At 44.1% G+C, this 14,044-nt stretch overlaps 1 non-coding gene across 1 annotated transcript; it reads left to right on the top strand.

Moving 5' to 3' along the window:
- Positions 1–8,120: 8,120 nt before the first annotated feature.
- On the top strand, positions 8,121–8,227 carry LOC141589261 (small nucleolar RNA R71). Its single transcript, XR_012520209.1, has one exon. It is a non-coding gene; the product is annotated as a small nucleolar RNA R71 (small nucleolar RNA).
- Positions 8,228–14,044: the final 5,817 nt, after the last annotated feature.

The raw sequence follows: 14,044 nt of genomic DNA, 5'->3' as shown, positions 1-14,044 counted from the left end.
CAAATTAAAAGCATGTTTTTGTTGTTTTTTTTTTAGGCCCTCCCCACACTTATTTATAGACATGGGAGGGCATTTTAGTGAAAGAAAATAACATGTTTTTGGTGGTTTTTGTCATTTTTCAATTTTTTAGTTGGTTTTTTATTTTGAAAATGCAATGCATGCTCTATTCTATATGCATAATTGAAATGACAATGCAAATTATGCTAAGTGAATGCAATTACTAAATGTGACAATATATTACAAAATTGAAATCTAATGCAATCCTATATGATGCAACTAAATGATTTATCGACTAAATGCATGCGAAAATTAAACGTGAAGGAGAGAATTTGGATAAAAGAGAGGGATCGTACTTGTCATTTGGATTGATTTTGAGGAGCATACCAAAGGCTTTGGATTGAAAAGGGAGGATAAAGACCATCAACTCGGGGACTAAGACCCCATCTCATCATCATCATCTTCATCATTGTTATCTCCGGTATTAATGTCGGAGCCTTGAATCAAATCATCGGGGTTGAAGGTGAAATTACCTCCACTACCGCCGACACCCGGGAAACCATCCGTGAAATCTCCGCTCATATTCATCACGCCGCTATCTCCTCCCGTGAAACCACCACCGGATCCCGACGCACCCGCATCACTAGCAAAATAGGGCCGAACTCCCCCAAACCATTGGGCCTCATGCCCCTCCGGTCTAGACTCGGGCATAGGCGGGAAAACGGGTCGCGCAAAGTAGTCCGGTTGGAGGTTAAGACCTCCGCGGACCATACTCCCATCCTCTCTCGAGTAGTTCCCATCGGGCCAAGTGAAGTAGGAGGGGTGAGGGTGCTCATAACCCACGTATTCCCGTCGACAAAAATCATCATAGATGGGATAAGTACCGGTAGCTTGATCATAATATATCCGGTCCAACTTTCGCCCCAAAATGTCCCTCTCACTAGCGGCTTTCGCCGTGGCAATGTCCATCCTCTCCATCCACTCGGTGAGAGATGGTGGTAAGGGAGGGTAGGAAGGAGGGTTCGAGGAGGACCCCTCACCTTGTTGAAATTGCCACGGTGGAGGTTGATGAGTTTGCGGCGCGGCGTATCGTAAGGAGGAGGGAGTGTCGCGTCTACGGTCCCTAGAATAAACCCGTGGAATATTGGGAGGAGGTTGGTCGGCGGGAGGGTCTTCTTCAATATCAAGGAGATAGGACTCCTTGTCCTTTTCAATTTTTACCGCGGTAACATTTGGAAGCCGGATGGAGTTTTTGTGATTGATTTGCCAATATTCAAGGCCGTCGTTGGGGTTCTCTTTGAGCCACTCAAGCTTTGTAGTCAAGTAGTGCTTTGTCAAGTAAGTGTCCCCGGGTATCCAATTCATCGTGGAAAGGTCAACCGGACGGTCCATGTTGCGGGCAATTCGGGTGATCATGCCACCCACATGTATCGGGTTCTATGCCCGGAGAACTAGCAATCTTGGATAGATTAAGGGCTAGGTAGTGAGCCACATTAATTCGGAAGGGGGTGGGTTTCGTGAACAAGTAGGACCCCAAAATTTCAAGCTCGTGGGTCCTAAACACCCATGGCTCATCTACCGCAAGAACGGTGCACCCCATACATCTATGCCACACCCGAATGACGGGATTGTGGCAACTCATCGGGGGCCTTTTTACCCCAGGTTGATCATCAAGGCCCGAAATCGCCTTCCATACACGGGAATAGTGAAAGTCAATGGGCGGGGTGTGCGATGTCGCATTTTCCAGCCCAAAAATTTGAGCCAACCGACCCAAAGTGATGTTATGTTCCCGGTTCATGAGTCTAAAGCTAAGGGTAGCCACCATGTTTGATTGCCGGTGTTTGGTAATCTTAAGACTACTCAAAAATTCCCATGTGATCCGAGGGTAAGTATACTCATGCATGGTAAATATCCCCCTCATACCACACCCCGTAAACAAAGCCTCCGTCTCCCTAGCAATCCCAAGGGTAGACAAAGACGGATGATGAAGAAACTTAGTAGGGGTGAGGGGGCGATTCTTAAAGAGAATAAACTTACCCTTTTGAGTTGGTGTGGCAAACTCGACTGTAGGAAAGTCCGGATCGGGGTATGTATCGGTCGCCGCTTGAGCAATCAATGCCGCTTGGTCCCTTGCTATATCGGCCCTTGTTCTTCTTCCGGCCATCTTGATGATAGGAGTAGATTGGTGAAGGTTGGGGGGGGGGGGGGGAGTTTGATTGAGTTTTAATGGAGTTAGGGTTGAAAAGGGGGAAAAATAATGGAGGAGTGAAGGAGGAAGGAAGATGAAATGAAATGAAGAAGAAAGGGCACGCGTGTTTTAATTTGCGTCTGATGATGTGTTTTGCCGGTTGGCGAACCGGCAGCCGGTAAAACGCACTTCCCAATTTTCTATTTTTCGAATTTCCCCTTCAAAATTTTTGACCTCGCTGCCGGTGGACAAACCGGCTGCCGGTCCACCGGCAAAACACTCTTCCCAATTGATTTTCCCAAATACCAGGTGTGTTATGCCGGTGAGCCGGTTGCCGGCCTACCGGCAAAACACACTCCTCACTCAAAAATCCAACTTCCCAGCTTAAAGTATGAGTGTTTTACCGGTGAGCCGGTTGCCGGCCTGCCGGCAAAACACTCATCTTCACCAATTTTCAAAATTTTCCAAGTCTTGGGTGTCATGTCGGTGGCATTTTTTCTACCGCCCGCCGGCAAAACACACTCCTCATCATCAGTTTTTCGTGTTTTCATCTTGCCAGGTGTGTTATGCCGGTGAGCCGGCTGCCGGCCTACCGGCAAAACACACCACCTCTTCAATTTCCAAAAATTTTGTTTTGGCCTCGCTGCCGGTGGACCAACCGGCTGCCGGTCCACCGGCAAAACACAACACACAACTATTTTTCGTTGTGTTCTTCAAATTTGCTCAATTTTTCTTCAACTCAACTTTGAGCTTTTTCATTGACCCCGGGATTCTTGTTTTCCGCAACTACTCCGACGCATGATGCCGGGATTTCGGGTCAACGAAAATAAATACTTGTGTTCTTCAAAAGTGACCTCCGTCACCAATCCAAATAGACAAAATACGACTCCAAATCTCTCACTACTAGTCTAGAATGCAAGTTATTTACAAAGATGCATGGGTTGCCTCCCATGAAGCGCCCTTGTTTTATGTCGTAGGCTCGACGGAGTTATGAATAACAATCAATAATTTAGAAGGAAGGTGGCGATGGAGCTCACATTCTTGATTATAGGGGTTCCGGCAACATAGTGCTTGAGCCTTTGCCCGTTCACCTTGAAGGATTGATCTCCATCGGATATTTCAACGGCGCCATGTGGAAAGACGCGGACCACGGTGAAGGGCCCCGACCACTTAGACTTGAGCTTTCCCGCGAACAACTTGAACCTTGAGTTAAAGAGGAGAACCAACTCTCCCTCCTTGAACTCTCTCCGAATGATGGCCTTGTCATGGAATCTTTTGGTCCTCTCCTTATACAATCTAGAGCTCTCATAAGCCTCTAGTCTAAATTCTTCAAGCTCATTGAGGTCAAGTAGCCGCTTTTCCCCGGCGCTTTTCAAGTCGAAGTTAAGGAGTCGGATGGCCCAATGAGCCTTGTGCTCCAACTCAACCGACAAATGGCAAGGCTTCCCGTACACCAACCGTAATGGTGAAGTTCCTATTGGTGTTTTGAAAGCGGTCCTAAGACGCCCACAATGCATCATTGAGCTTGGTAGACCCATCTTTCCTTGACCGGCTCACGGTCTTTTCAAGGATCATCTTGATTTCACGGTTAGAGATTTCGGCTTGGCCGTTAGCTTGTGGGTGATAGGCAAGGCTCCGCCTATGTTGCACCCCATGCTTCTTGAGTAGAGCATCAAGAGTCCTTTCCCGGAAATGAGTTCCACGGTCACTAATCACAATTCGTGGAACTCCAAACCGTGGGAATATGATTGTCTCCATGAGTTTGGTCACTGATTTTGCGTCACAAGTCTTTGTTGGAATTGCTTCAACCCATTTGCTCACATAGTCCACCGCAACAAGGATATACTCATTCCCATTTGATGAGGGAAAAGGGCCTTGATAGTCAATCCCCCATACATCGAATACCTCCACTTCAAGTATGTAGTTCATTGGCATTTCATGCCTCTTTGAAATGTTACCACTTCTTTGGCATTTGTCACACTTCTTGACGTAGGTGGCCACATCGTGAAATAGGGAAGGCCAAAAGAATCCACATTGGAGCACCCTCGCGGCGGTTTTCCGTGAACTACCATGCCCTCCACTTGGCATGTCATGGCAATGAGAGATTATGGGTTGGACTTCTTCATTGGGGATGCATCTTCTAATTATCCCGGCAAGACAAGCTTTGTAGAGGCACGGTTCTTCCCAAAAATATTGCTTAAGGTCATGGAAGAATTTCTTTTTCTTATGGGAATCATAACCGTGTGGGATGACCCCGGATACCAAATAATTTACATAGTCCGCGTACCACGGGGTATCCATCAAAGCTAGTGCGAATAGTTGATCATCCGGTAATGTATCATCAATTGGCAATCCATCCTTATCTTTGACATGGAGTAGCCGAGAAAGATGATCGGCTACCACATTTTCTACACCTTTCTTGTCTCTAATCTCGATATCGAACTCTTGTAACAATAGTATCCACCGAATCAAGCGTGGCTTCGACTCCTTCTTGATTAGTAAGTGCCTCAATGCCGTGTGATCGGTGTGCACAATTACTTTAGAGCCAACTAGGTAGGAGCGAAACTTGTTCATGGCATATATGACCGCCAAGAGCTCTTTTTCGGTGGTAGTGTAGTGTGATTGAGCTTCATCCAAAGTCTTGCTTGCATAATATATGGCACGGAGCTTGCCATTCTTCTTTTGCCCAAGCACCGCTCCCACCGCCACATCACTAGCATCGCACATCAACTCGAAAGGTTCTCCCCAAGTGGGAGGTTGCATGATTGGAGCGGTGATGAGAGCTTCCTTCAACCTATTGAATGCATCCAAACACTCATTAGTAAATTCAAATGGCACATCTTTTCCAAGCAACAAAGTTAAAGGTCGGGCAATCAAAGAAAAATCCTTAATGAATCTCCGGTAAAAACCGGCATGCCCAAGAAAACTCCTAATTCCTTTAACATTAGTGGGAGGGGGTAGAGTTTTGATCACTTCAATCTTGGCTTGATCAACTTCCAAGCCCTTACTTGACACTACATGACCCAAAACAACCCCGGATGTCACCATGAAGTGACATTTCTCCCAATTCAAGACTAAACCACTCTCTTGACATCTTTTCAAGACCTTACCCAAATTAGCTAGACATCCATCAAATGAGGTGCCTACGACCGAGAAGTCGTCCATAAACACCTCCATGATATTCTCAACATATTCGGAAAATATAGCTAGCATGCATCTTTGAAATGTGGCCGGCGCATTGCAAAGCCCAAAGGGCATGCGCCTATAAGCAAAAGTGCCAAATGGGCACGTGAATGTGGTCTTTTCTTGGTCATTAGGGTGAATCGGGATTTGGAAAAACCCCGAAAACCCATCAAGGTAGCAAAAATGAGAATGTTGGGCAAGTCTTTCCAACATTTGGTCAAGGAAAGGGAGGGGGAAATGGTCTTTCCTAGTTGCCTTGTTGAGGCGCCTATAGTCTATACACATTCTCCACCCGGTTGTGACTCTTGTTGGAATTAGTTCATTCTTATCATTGGTGACTACCGTGACCCCGCCCTTCTTTGGCACAACATGCACCGGGCTCACCCATGCACTATCGGAGATAGGGTAAATTATGCTTGCATCATAGAGCTTCAACACCTCCTTCCTAACCACTTCTTTCATAGCGGGGTTAAGGCGGCGTTGAGGCTCAATGGAAGATGCACTCTCATCCTCCAAGTGAATGCGATGGGTGCAAAAAGAAGGGCTAATCCCCTTAATATCATCAATTGAGTACCCAATGACATCCTTGTACTTTCTCACAACATCAAGTAATTTTTGAAGTTCGGTGTCATTGAGTGCACTATTGACAATAATAGGGTAAGTATCATTAGGGCCAAGGAAAGCATGTTTAAGAGTAGAGGGAAGAGGTTTCAACTCCACTTGAGGAGGCGTGGATCTCTCCTCTTTTTTACCATCTCCTCTCAAGCTTTCAAATTCTTTGTCCGGGTCTTCTTCAATTGTTGCTTCCATAGCTAAAGCATACTCCCGGTGCTCCTTGCAATCCTTTACCTTGCCCTCAAGGAACCCTTGCAAACCCTTGTCTTCATCAAACTTCTTCATATCAACCCATTCTTCGACCACATCAATCATATAACAAGACTTTTCTTCCGAAGGCTCTTTCATAGCCTTGTTCAAGGAGAATTCAACCTTATCTTCACCCACTTGCAAAGAAAGCCTCCCATTCTTCACATCAATCATGGCACCCCCCGTAGCAAGGCAAGGGCGCCCCAATATGATGGGAATATTTGAGTCTTCGGGGATGTCCATAACATAGAAATCACATGGAAATGCAAGTTTCCCCACCTTGAGCGGGACATCCTCCACAAGACCAATCGGGTATCTTACCGACCTATCGGCAAGTTGGAGAGAAACCCTTGTTGGTGAAAGCTCATAACCTTTCAACTTCTTGAAAATTTTGAGGGGCATAAGACTAATGCTAGCCCCCAAATCACACAAAGCCCTCTCAATGTGCACGGTCCCAATCTTACAAGGAATGGAGAAACTCCCCGGGTCTTCAAGCTTTTGAGGAGCCTCATTCATGAGAATTGCACTACACTCCTTGGATAAGTTCACCGTGGTTGTCGGGCTCAAGGAGTTTTTGTTAGAGATGAGCTCCTTCAAGAACTTGCCATAGCTTGGAATCTCCTTTACGGCATCAATGAAAGGCATAGTAATGTTGATACCCTTCATCATATCCATGAACTTCCCATACTTTTGTTCAAGTTTGGCTCTTGCCAACCTTTGTGGAAAGGGAACCGGTGGTACATAAGTTCGTACCACTTGTTGTTGAGGCTCTTCAACTACCCTTGTTGGTTCATCAATCACTCTTGGAGTTTCCACAACAATTTCCACAAGCTCATCTTTTCCCTCCTTTTCTTCAATTACCTTAGGAGGTTCAACCACAATTTGAGGTTCAATGACATTACCCGGTCTACTACTCTTCCTTTTCTTGACAAATTCCCGGTCTTCCAAATCTCTACCACTCCTCAAATGAATAGCATTCATGGTTTTTGGATTTTCCTCGGTTTTACCCGGGAATTTACCTTGGGAGGCTTGTAGTTGGCTCATTTGGGTAGCCAATTGGGAGATTTGGTTGTCCGTCATTCGTTGAGGGGCTTGCATTTGGGTTCTAAGTTGGTTGATGGATGTGGTTGTCTCTTCTTGTTTTTGGGTGGTATGGTTGATGAATTGTGTTTGATGATTCATCATTTGTTCCATCATGAGTTCCATGTTTGACTTTGGTTGGGTGGTTTGTTGGAATGGTTGGGTGGTTGGTGGGTTAAGTGATTGAAATTGTTGTCTAGGTTGGAAAGTTCTTCCTTGGAAACCCGGTGGACCTTGATTAAATGTTGTGTTTTGTTTTTGAGTTTGGAAGTTTGGTTGTTGTGATTTTTGTTGGAAGGTTGGGTTTTGGACATTTTGAGAGCCATAGGAGAAGTTTGGGTGGGCTCTCAATCCCGGGTGATATTGGTTGTTGTTAAATGCTTGCTTGGCCGGACTAGACTCCCATATCCCGTTCACTTGCTCCATACAACTTCCATCTCCAACCACCAAAGGACACTCATTGGGTGGGTGTCCTTGGTCTCCACAAAGCTCACAACTATAGACTTGGTTCCTCATAGAAGAATTGCTAGATGTCTTGCTTGAGCTCATCAAGGCTACTTGTTGCTTAAGCTCTTCTATCATCTCTTTCACTTCCACATTGTTGGCCGACTCGACCGTTGACTTCCCCTTCCTCTTGTGCCTATCATTGTTCCAATGAAAGGTACGAGAAGCCATTTCTTCAATAAGTTCTTTTGCCGTCTTGTGATCTATCTTATCCAAAGCTCCCTTCCCCGAGCCGGAATCAAGGTTCATCTTCATATCATTGTTTAACCCTTCATAGAAATTGTTGATGAGCTCATCATCTCCAATACCGTGGTGAGGACATAGCCTTTGGAGGCCCTTGTACCTCTCCCATGCTTCATAAAGGGTCTCATCTTCTTGTTGGGTGAACCCTTGGAGCTCACTCTTGATTCTTGCGGTTCGTTGGGGTGGGAAATACTTGTTGAGAAAAGCCTTAGAGACATCGTCCCAAGTCCGAAGAGAGTCGGGTTCACAACTTTTAAGCCATTCCTTGGCACTTCCCCTCAAAGAGTAAGGGAAAAGCCTAAGGCGTACGGCATCTTCCGTGACTCCATTGGCCTTGAACATGTCACAACTATCCAAGAACTCGTTGAGATGCTCGTTGGGGTTTTGGTGGCTCCCCTCCGAATTGATTCCCTTGGACAAGTTGTAGCAAGGTGGCTTTCACATCGAAATTGTTGGCTTGAATAGGTGGCTTCACAATACTCGGATTCACCACCTTTTTCGGAGCCAAGTTATCTCTCATAGGAACCGCGGCCATTGTTACTTCCGTTTCCGGTGTTGCAAAAGGATTTTCGAAAGTTTCAAAGACCCGTGGTCCTTCTTGAAGGTTCTCAATTACTGGATTTTCTTGAGGAATCGGTGTTTCTATAAGCCCTCTTCTACGGAGTGAATTTAGTCTTCTCGCGGTTGCTTCGATCTCGTGGTCAATCGGGCGTATTGGTTGACCTATTCGAGCTCTCCTAACCATGCAAAAAGTCCTACACACTCAAGAGAGGGATTAGTAACAAAAGACTTAGTCTAAACAAGAACGAAAACAATTAATATCTAGCCGAACTCCCCGGCAACGGCGCCAAAAACTTGATGGTATCAAGCTATACCTCGCAAGTGCACGATTTTATCGTTGTACACTATTAAGGGTCGATCCCACAAGGAGCTAGGAAGACTACTAATCGTTTTAACTCTATGGTTTAGCTAAGTCGACAATAAAGAGGGAAAGTTATACTAGAGCTACTAACAACAAGGTAAAACAAACAAATGAAGAAATAGGAGAAAGAGCAAGATAGAATAAATAGATGTAAATCAAATGATTAAAAACCTAAGACTCGGTTCTTCCCAAACAGATCATAATTCCACACAATCAAATCTCTAGGCTAATTACAAGGGTAGCTAGGTGAGGAGGTGACGACTCTAATTCGCCTAAGACCCCCCTCTCGGGTTCGAAATAGGACACTAGTGCTACCCACCAACCCCCCTCTCGGGTTCGAAGGTCGGAATCCCTAACTCAATACCCGACTACCCCAAAAACATGCATTATTCCCAAGGTAGTCCAATATTTGCTAAGGTCATTAAGCCCCGTCAATTCCCGGGTCGTCCCACTCCCTCTCTCGAGGGTCGATTTCAAACGCTAGATTAGAGGTGTCCTACCCCGGTTCTCCCTTTCGGTCTCAACCAAGGTCAACAATAGGGTCAAATCACGGGTATCCAAATCACAACCTAACCAACTCTCGTTGGTGGTCAAGGGTCGTAAGTCAACACTACCCAAAAGTCAACCCATAAACCAAGTCATTCCTCTAACCTACCCTCACCGATTTCCCCAATTAATTAGCCTTTATGAAATTCAATTAGTGAAATTACTCATGTTGGGTCAAACCGAGCCCTAGTGGGAGACTACTCACTAATCATGGTCCTAATTGCAAAATAGACAATAAAGATGGAAACTTTGGTCACAAACATGGTGGGAAGATGAAATTCACTACTAAACATGCAACAATCTAACAATAGGTGTAAGGAAAGATGATTTAATCTAATAACAAGGGTGATTAAACTTAAAGACACAATCTTTAACCAAATCAACTCAAAGATTAAGTCTTTGAGGACAACTACCCAAGGATGAACAAATGAAAGAGAAACAAAGGAAAGATGAACAATGAAAAGGTGAACAATGATGAAATTAACAACAACAAACAAACAACACCAACAATCTTAACATAAACAATCTAACAAACATAAAAGAAGAACAAAATGTAAACAAATGAAAATAGGGAGAGAATTAATACCAACAAAGTAGTGAAAGAGGAATTTGGATAGAATTAATAAACAAGGAAATCCTTCAATCTTCTTACAAACCCAAATTCAATCACTAATTGATTGAAGAACTTCTCTAATTAAAGAAAGATTAACAAAGAGATTAAGAAAGTTTAAAGCTTGAAAGGGTAAAAATTCTGGATCTAGGGTTGTGTGTACAAAAGGGTTTAAGAGGGGGTATTTATAGGCTTGTACAAGATTAGGAAGAAAAGAGGAAGAAAAGCCCAAATCCCGTCTGCTGCGTTTTGCCGGTGCACCGGCAGCCGGTGCTCCTACCGCAAAACTGCAAAGATTTAAAATGTCCGCATCTCGTGTGTTTTACCGGTGGGGGTTTGCCTGTCGGCCCGGCGCAAAACACCTTCTTCAGACTTCTTCTTCTTCTTTATGGTGGGTAATGCCGGTTGACCTCGGGTGCTCTACCGGCGGCGAATGAGGTCAAGCTTGTTTTTCACCAAATTCTTCAATTAATTCCATTTGTTGTGCTTTACCGGTGGGCGGTTTGTCGCCCTCCCGCAAGCAAAGCACATTCCTCAACTTTTCTTCAAAACCTTAAGTGATTCTCTGGGGTGTGTTTTGCCGGTGGCTAGACCAGCGGCCGTCCGCAAAAACACACTCTTCAGCATTTCTTCACCTCTTCTTCATGTCAAGGCAATGGGGTGCCTTTCTTGACCCAAATTCTCCATACTCGGGTCGTTTCCTACAAAAGGATGCACAAGGTAACAAGTACGGGCATTGGGCACAAAAAGCAAGGAAAAACACCCGAAACCGACTCGTTATGAGTCGGTATGCATAAAAGAAAGAGGGAATTAGAAGTAAATTAATCGTATATCAAACCTCCCCACACTTAAGCCTTACTCGTCCCCGAGTAAGTCACAAAACCAAATGTAAAAGAATAATTCTTCTAAGCAAGAGCTTGTGATGAACTAGAGAATGAGCATGAGCTTTACTTACTCTTAAAGCACAATTCAATTTATTTGATGATATGAGGATGACGAATTGTCAAAATGCAAGAGCAAAGTGAGATAAGCTTTATTTCAGCGGGCCAGGGGCCGTTTTTTTTTTTCGTGCCGCAGGAGCGACACATAGTGTCACGCGAGGCGCGTTTTTGTCCCTATTCTAGACATAATATTGTTTCAGTTGGTCAAGGTTAGTTGGATTGGCAAATTCATTCCCGTCTAGGTCTGTGATTCTAACCGCACCCCCCAGGAGTATTGACTTGACCAAGAATGGTCCAACCCAGTTGGGTTTGAACTTTCCTCGTGGGTCAACAGGTAAAAGAGCTCTAACCGATTTGAGGACTAAGTCTCCTTCTTTGATGTTTCTGGGCTTAACCCTTTTGTTGAAGGCTCATTTGATACGTGCCTGATATGTTTGCACATTGTGTAATGCACGCAACCTTCGTTCATCCAAGAGGATGAGTTCTTCATATCTATTTCTCTTCCAATCAGCTTCTGGAATTTGACTTTCGAGTAGAATACGCAAGGACGGGATTTCTAGTTCGACTGGTTGCACGGCTTCCATGCCGTAAGTTAAATAGAAAGGGGTGGCCCCAGTGGGCGTCCTAACGGATGTGAGATATTCCCATAAGGCAAATGGTATCTTACTTGGGCAATCTCGATAATTATCAATCATTTTCTTGAGGATGGTGACAACATTCTTGTTGGCTGCCTCTACTGTGCCGTTAGTTTGTGGTCTGTATGGCGAGGAATGGTGGTGTTTCATCTTGTACTTGGCTAGTAATTGTTCAGTCTCAGCCTGGAAATGTGATCCATTGTCACTGATGATCTCATGTGGGCAATCGTATCGACAGATGATATTGGTTTGTATGAACTTTGCCAGGTTTTTGGCTGTGAGACTAGTGTAGGATGTCGCTTCTACCCATTTAGTGAAATAATCGATTGCCACCAAAATGAAACAGTGACCTCCTGTTCCGGCTGTGGTGATCTTCCCGATGATGTCGATTCCCCAAGCAGAAAATGGCCAAGGAGATGTCATGGTGTAGAGTAATGAAGGAGGGACATGTTTCACATTCCCGAAGATTTGGCAGTTGTGGCAATGTCTGACATATTTGATGCAATCGGATTCCATTGTGGTCCAGTAATATCCCAAATGCGTGATTTTATTTGCCATCATTGGTCCACTCATATGAGGGCCATATTCTCCATCATGGACTTATTCCATCACTTTCTGTGCCTGTGAATGATCAAGGCAATGCAAGACTACACCAAGAGGTGTTCTCTTATACAGTTCTCCTTGCATGAGGACGTATTGGGAGGCTAGTAAGCGTATAGCACATTGTCCTCTCTTACCTATATCTGGTGGATAGGTGCCATTGAGTTTGAAATTTAGAATTGCTTGAAACCAAGGCTCCTCTGGGTTTTCTTCTTCATCTGTGATTTGGTGCACATAAGCTGGTTCTGACCGTCGTTCGATGCATAAAGGCATTTCTACCATAGCATCTGGCACATTAATCAAAGATGCAAGTTTTGCAAGAGCATCTGCAAATTAATTCTCTTCTCGAGGTAGATGTAGATAAGTCACTTGATTGAAGAATTGGGCAATTTGGTCGATTGATAGGGTGCTAGGCTTTCACTTCGAATTTTCCAAGACCCCGTAATTTGGTTGATGATTAAGGATGAATCTCCATGAACTCGGAGATTCTTGATGCCTAAACCTACTGCTGCTTGTAGCCCAATGAGGCAAGCTTCATATTCTATCACGTTATTTGTCACCTCGAAGTCGAGTTTGACAGAGAGTGGTGTATGCTCGCCTTCAGGAGAAATGAGCAACACTCCTATTCCAAATCCTCTTAGGTTCGACGTCCCATTAAAATAAAGGTCCCAGGAGTCTACATCGGTTTGGAGTTGTGGACGCGGGCCCACGGGGGCGAAAAGCGAAGCAAGCTTTTCACTCTTGGTTTTTTTGCATTTGTGGAGTCGCCACCAATTTATTGTGGAAAATTGGAAACCGTTCGAATACCTCGTGTCATGTCAAGACACAAAGTAATGACATGAACACTAAGCACTCGTTACCCTTAGCATTCTATGCCTAGAATGACTCTCGTGGATGCCAATGAACACGGATGTTCACAGAGATCTGGAGCAAGGGGTGAGGGTACGTATTAGGAAGCTCTTTTGATCGAACACCTAATCCCGCCCGCCTCGATAGCGTCCTCTACTAATGATTAGGTAAGTTATTCATACTCGATATATTGTCGATTATATGCATGCAATGCAACATCCAATAAATTAATCCTAGCATGTGAGAATTAACTAAGTCGGTTAACACGTAATTTAACACACAATTGATGTCGAGGTAGGAATTTAGGTTAATTGCATGTGAGAGCATACAAACAATACAATAAAAGAAATACAATAATAATACAATAAAGGAAAATTACAACAATTACATCGGATTTATTGATTTATGTCGAAAATACATTTAAAATGGATGGTTTTAGAAAAGAAAGAATGAATGAAAAAACGAACAGATTATGGATGATAATACGATTAATAGTTAATTAATTACATAATCAACAAATTAGGTCAAGGCAGAAACGGGAGTTCAGGGACAGAAATCAAACGGGAACAAGGCGCAGAGAGAAGCTGCGTCCTTGGAAGAGGCGCAGTCAGCTGCGTCTGTTCCTGGGTTGAGTTCTGGCTGTGAAGCCGGAACCGCATCTCGTTAATATTCATTGGTGAATTTAATGGTTGATTAATGAATAATTGACTCGGATGAAAGTGATTAACATACTATTTACATGTGAATGAGGTCATAAAAACGATAAAGCATGAATGAAACTGATTAGAATGAATTATTTACAAGATTTATGAGACTAATTACAAATTAACAAACTAATCAAATTAAATAGACTAAACAGGTTATTAATGATTAATTAATGAT

The sequence above is a fragment of the Silene latifolia genome, chromosome 6 (genome assembly GCF_048544455.1).
Source record: "Silene latifolia isolate original U9 population chromosome 6, ASM4854445v1, whole genome shotgun sequence".
Lineage (NCBI taxonomy): Eukaryota > Viridiplantae > Streptophyta > Magnoliopsida > Caryophyllales > Caryophyllaceae > Silene > Silene latifolia.
This window is presented reverse-complemented; position numbering and strand designations above follow the sequence as displayed.